The 6,495-nt window shown below is 41.0% G+C and overlaps 2 pseudogenes; both read left to right on the top strand.

Moving 5' to 3' along the window:
- The first annotated feature begins 816 nt into the window (after positions 1 to 816).
- On the top strand, positions 817 to 4,879 carry LOC121482566 (annotated as a pseudogene).
- LOC121483551 lies at positions 3,415 to 4,879 on the top strand (annotated as a pseudogene).
- Positions 4,880 to 6,495: the final 1,616 nt, after the last annotated feature.

The raw sequence follows: 6,495 nt of genomic DNA, 5'->3' as shown, positions 1-6,495 counted from the left end.
CTATCAACATTTATATTATTTATACTAAGCACATCCACCACAACCTTATCCCTCTCACACACATGAAATAAAGTCCCCTTAATCGCTTCCACCATTCTAACTCTAATACTATCCCTGGGAGGACTTCCACCACTATCCGGCTTCATCCCTAAATGAATAATCATCCAGGAACTAACAAAAAATGACATAATTATTATCCCAACACTTATAGCTATCACCGCACTACTCAACCTATACTTCTACATACGACTCACATACAGCACTGCACTCACCATATTCCCATCCGCAAACAACATAAAAATAAAATGACAGTTCGAGCACACAAAAAAGACAACCCTACTGCCCCCTTTGATTATCATTTCAACTATATTACTCCCCATTACACCCATAATATCAATCTTGGACTAGAGGTTTAGGTTAGACAAGACCAAGAGCCTTCAAAGCTCTAAGCAAGTGCTATACACTTAACCCCTGACCAAAGCACTCTAAGGACTGCAGGAATCTACCCTACATCAATTGAATGCAAATCAAACACTTTAATTAAGCTAAGTCCTTACTAGATTGGTGGGCTTTCATCCCACGAAATTTTAGTTAACAGCTAAATACCCTATAACTGGCTTCAATCTAGCTTCTCCCGCCGTGTAGGGAAAAAAGGCGGGAGAAGCCCCGGCGGCGTCTAAGCTGCTTCTTTGAATTTGCAATTCAATATGAATAATTCACCACAAGGCTTGGCAAAAAGAGGACTCACACCTCTATCTTTAGATTTACAGTCTAACGCTTTTATCAGCCATTTTACCTATGTTCATTAATCGATGATTATTCTCTACTAACCACAAAGACATTGGCACTTTATACTTGCTGTTTGGAGCATGGGCCGGTATAGTAGGCACCGCCCTAAGCCTTCTGATTCGAGCCGAATTAGGCCAACCTGGCACCTTGTTAGGAGACGATCAGATCTACAACGTAATCGTAACCGCACACGCCTTTGTAATAATCTTCTTTATAGTAATACCAATTATAATTGGAGGGTTCGGAAACTGATTAGTTCCCTTAATAATTGGTGCTCCTGACATAGCATTCCCTCGAAATAAACAACATAAGCTTCTGACTACTTCCCCCATCCTTTCTTCTATTATTAGCATCTTCCATAGTAGAAGCGGGCGCGGGAACAGGGTGAACCGTGTATCCACCACTAGCTGGCAACCTGGCTCACGCCGGAGCATCAGTAGATCTTACAATTTTCTCTCTTCACCTGGCCGGAGTCTCTTCAATTCTAGGGGCCATTAATTTTATTACTACTATTATTAATATAAAACCTCCTGCCATATCCCAATACCAAACCCCATTATTTGTATGATCAGTCCTAATTACAGCGGTTCTATTGCTATTATCGCTACCGGTACTAGCTGCTGGGATTACTATACTTCTAACGGATCGCAACCTTAACACAACATTTTTCGATCCTGCTGGAGGAGGGGATCCTATTTTATACCAACACTTGTTTTGATTCTTCGGACACCCCGAGGTCTATATTTTAATCTTGCCTGGGTTTGGTATAATCTCCCACATCGTCACTTACTATTCAGGGAAAAAAGAACCCTTTGGTTATATGGGAATGGTATGAGCAATAATGTCTATCGGGTTTTTAGGTTTTATCGTGTGAGCTCATCACATATTCACTGTAGGAATAGACGTGGATACACGAGCATACTTCACGTCCGCCACTATAATTATTGCCATTCCTACAGGGGTTAAAGTATTCAGCTGATTAGCAACACTTCACGGGGGAAATATTAAATGATCTCCAGCTATGCTGTGAGCTCTAGGCTTTATTTTCCTATTCACGGTAGGTGGCCTAACGGGCATCGTTTTAGCCAACTCGTCCCTGGACATCGTTCTCCATGACACGTACTACGTTGTAGCCCACTTCCACTACGTACTCTCAATGGGAGCAGTATTTGCTATTATAGGCGGATTTGCCCACTGATTCCCCTTATTCTCGGGCTACACCCTAAATGACACCTGAGCAAAAATCCATTTTACAATCATATTCGTAGGGGTGAACATGACCTTCTTCCCTCAACACTTCCTGGGACTATCGGGCATACCCCGTCGATACTCCGACTACCCAGATGCATACACTACTTGAAACACCGTCTCATCTATAGGCTCATTCATCTCACTTACAGCAGTAATACTTATAATCTTCATAATCTGGGAAGCTTTTGCTTCTAAACGGGAGGTTGCAATAGTAGAGCTCACTACAACTAACATTGAGTGACTACACGGATGTCCTCCTCCATACCATACATTTGAGGAGCCCACATATGTCATCCAAAAATAAGAAAGGAAGGAATCGAACCCCCTAAAACTGGTTTCAAGCCAGCACCATAACCACTATGTCTTTCTCAATTAGGAGGTATTAGTAAAACATTACATGACTTTGTCAAAGTCAAATTATAGGTGAAATTCCTATATATCTCTATGGCGTACCCTTTTCAACTCGGATTACAGGACGCAACCTCCCCTATTATAGAGGAGTTACTTCATTTTCATGATCATACCCTAATAATTGTATTCTTAATCAGCTCATTAGTTCTTTATATTATTACCTTAATATTAACCACCAAGCTAACTCATACAAGTACAATAGACGCACAAGAGGTAGAAACAGTCTGAACAATTCTACCAGCCATCATCCTAATCCTAATCGCTCTGCCCTCTCTACGGATTCTCTACATAATGGATGAAATTAATAACCCATCACTAACTGTAAAAACAATAGGCCACCAATGATATTGAAGCTACGAATACACTGACTACGAAGACCTAAACTTTGACTCTTACATAATTCCCACACAAGAATTAAAACCAGGAGAGCTTCGACTATTAGAAGTCGATAACCGAGTTGTTCTCCCAATAGAAATAACCGTCCGAATACTTATCTCTTCAGAAGACGTATTACACTCATGAGCCGTTCCATCACTAGGCTTAAAAACTGATGCCATCCCAGGACGATTAAATCAAACTACCCTAATAGCGATACGACCAGGGCTATATTATGGCCAATGCTCTGAAATTTGCGGATCCAACCACAGCTTCATGCCAATTGTTCTTGAAATAGTCCCACTATCCTACTTCGAAACCTGATCTGCCTTAATGGTTTAATATAGACAAGACCTATTCATTGAGAAGCTATAAAGCGTTAACCTTTTAAGTTAAAGACTGAGAGTTTTAACCTCTCCTTAATGAAATGCCACAGCTAGACACATCTACTTGATTAATCATAATTCTCTCAATAATCCTAACCCTGTTTATCTTATTTCAACTAAAAGTATCAAAACACTACTACCCGGAGAATCCAGGACCTAAATCCGTTAAATCTACTAGCAAACGCATCCCTTGAGAAAATAAATGAACGAAAATCTATTCGCCTCTTTCGCTACCCCCACAATAATGGGCCTACCAATCGCTGTATTAATTGTAATATTTCCATCTATTCTATTCCCATCACCTAACCGACTAATTAATAATCGACTAATCTCTATTCAACAGTGATTAATTCAACTTACATCTAAACAAATACTAATAATCCACAATCAAAAAGGACGAACCTGGGCCCTTATGCTAATATCACTAATTATATTTATTGGCTCAACCAATCTCCTCGGGCTATTACCCCACTCGTTTACACCCACAACCCAGTTATCTATAAATCTAGGGATAGCAATTCCCCTGTGAGCAGGGACAGTAATTACCGGGTTCCGCCACAAAACTAAAGCTTCTTTAGCACATTTCTTACCTCAAGGCACACCCCTCCCCCTAATCCCCATGCTAGTAATTATCGAAACAATTAGCCTATTCATCCAGCCTATGGCCTTGGCCGTCCGATTAACAGCTAACATCACCGCAGGGCACCTATTAATCCATCTGATCGGAGGAGCCACTCTAGCCCTAATTAATATCAGTGCTACCACGGCCCTTATTACCTTTATAATCCTGGTTTTACTTACCATCCTCGAATTCGCCGTCGCTCTTATCCAAGCTTATGTCTTTACACTACTAGTAAGTCTATACTTACATGACAACACCTAATGACCCACCAAACTCATGCATACCACATAGTCAATCCAAGCCCATGACCACTAACAGGGGCCCTATCTGCCCTTCTTATAACATCGGGCCTTATTATATGATTTCATTACAACTCAATATCTCTACTTACTCTAGGACTCACAACTAATATGCTGACTATATACCAGTGGTGACGAGACGTAGTTCGAGAAGGCACATTTCAAGGACATCACACCTCTATTGTACAAAAGGGATTACGATATGGGATAATCCTATTCATCGTCTCAGAAGTTTTCTTTTTCGCTGGGTTTTTCTGAGCCTTTTATCACTCTAGCCTAGCCCCAACCCCCGAACTCGGAGGTTGTTGACCCCCTACCGGTATCACCCCCCTAAACCCGCTTGATGTTCCTTTACTCAACACCTCTGTTCTCCTAGCCTCAGGAGTCTCAATCACCTGGGCCCACCATAGCCTAATAGAAGGTAATCGTAAACACATACTTCAAGCCCTATTTATTACCATTTCCCTAGGCGTATACTTTACACTACTACAAGCATCTGAGTATTACGAGACATCCTTCACAATCTCCGACGGAGTCTATGGGTCCACATTCTTCATAGCCACCGGATTCCACGGACTACACGTAATTATCGGCTCCACATTTCTTATTGTTTGCTTTATGCGACAACTGCACTACCATTTCACATCTAATCACCACTTCGGATTTGAAGCTGCCGCATGATACTGACACTTCGTCGACGTAGTCTGACTATTCCTATATGTTTCCATCTATTGATGAGGATCTTACTTCTTTAGTATAATTAGTACAATTGACTTCCAATCAATTAGCTTCAGACAGATCTGGAAAGAAGTAATAAACATTATACTTACTCTAGTAACCAATGTCACCCTGGCTTCCCTACTCGTAATAATCGCATTCTGACTCCCCCAACTAAATATTTATGCCGACAAGACGAGTCCTTACGAATGCGGCTTCGACCCCATGGGATCGGCGCGCTTACCGTTTTCCATAAAATTCTTCCTAGTTGCAATTACGTTCCTGCTCTTCGATCTAGAAATTGCTCTCCTACTTCCGCTACCCTGGGCATCGCAAACCAACAAGCTAACAACCATACTTATAATAGCGCTCCTCCTAATCTCACTCCTGGCTGCAAGCCTAGCATACGAATGAACCGAAAAAGGTCTAGAATGAACTGAATATGATAATTAGTTTAAGCTAAAACAAATGATTTCGACTCATTAAATTATGATTTAACTCATAATTATCATATGTCCATAGTATATATTAACATCTTCTTGGCATTCATCCTATCATTAATGGGCATACTCGTTTACCGGTCCCACCTAATATCATCACTACTATGTCTGGAAGGCATGATACTATCATTATTTGTAATGATGTCCGTGACTATCCTGAATAACCACCTCACACTAGCTAGCATAATACCAATCGTACTGCTGGTATTCGCCGCCTGCGAAGCAGCATTGGGACTGTCCCTACTAGTCATGGTGTCTAACACTTATGGAACTGATTATGTGCAAAATCTGAATCTTCTACAATGCTAAAAATTATTATTCCTACCGCTATACTTATCCCCTTAACATGAATATCGAAGCCCAACATAATCTGAATCAATACCACAATATACAGCCTGCTTATTAGTCTAATTAGCCTATCTTACCTTAATCAACCGAACGATAACACCCTAAACTCATCCTTACTGTTCTTCTCTGACTCCCTATCAGCACCGCTACTGGCACTTACAACATGACTTCTGCCACTAATATTGATAGCAAGTCAGTTCCACCTATCAAAAGAGCCACTCATCCGAAAAAAACTATATATTTCGATATTAACTTTGCTCCAACTATTCCTAATTATAACCTTCACCGCCACAGAACTAATTCTCTTCTATATTCTATTTGAAGCTACCTTAATCCCCACCCTTATTATCATTACCCGGTGAGGTAATCAAACTGAACGACTAAACGCAGGGCTCTATTTTCTGTTCTACACCTTGACAGGATCTTTGCCACTTCTTGTAGCACTTCTGTACATCCAAAACAATATGGGCTCTCTAAATTTCCTCATAATCCAGTACTGGATTCAGCCTCTACCAAGCTCCTGATCTAATGTTTTCCTATGGTTGGCGTGCATGATGGCTTTTATAGTAAAAATACCCCTGTACGGCCTCCACTTGTGACTACCAAAGGCACATGTAGAGGCCCCTATTGCCGGCTCCATAGTACTCGCAGCCGTACTACTAAAGCTAGGGGGATATGGCATAATACGAATTACAACTCTACTAAACCCCCTAACCAACCTGATGGCATACCCATTCATACTATTGTCACTATGGGGCATAATTATAACAAGTTCTATTTGTCTACGCCAGACGGAC

This window comes from Vulpes lagopus, chromosome X, assembly GCF_018345385.1.
Source record: "Vulpes lagopus strain Blue_001 chromosome X, ASM1834538v1, whole genome shotgun sequence".
Lineage (NCBI taxonomy): Eukaryota > Metazoa > Chordata > Mammalia > Carnivora > Canidae > Vulpes > Vulpes lagopus.
This window is presented reverse-complemented; position numbering and strand designations above follow the sequence as displayed.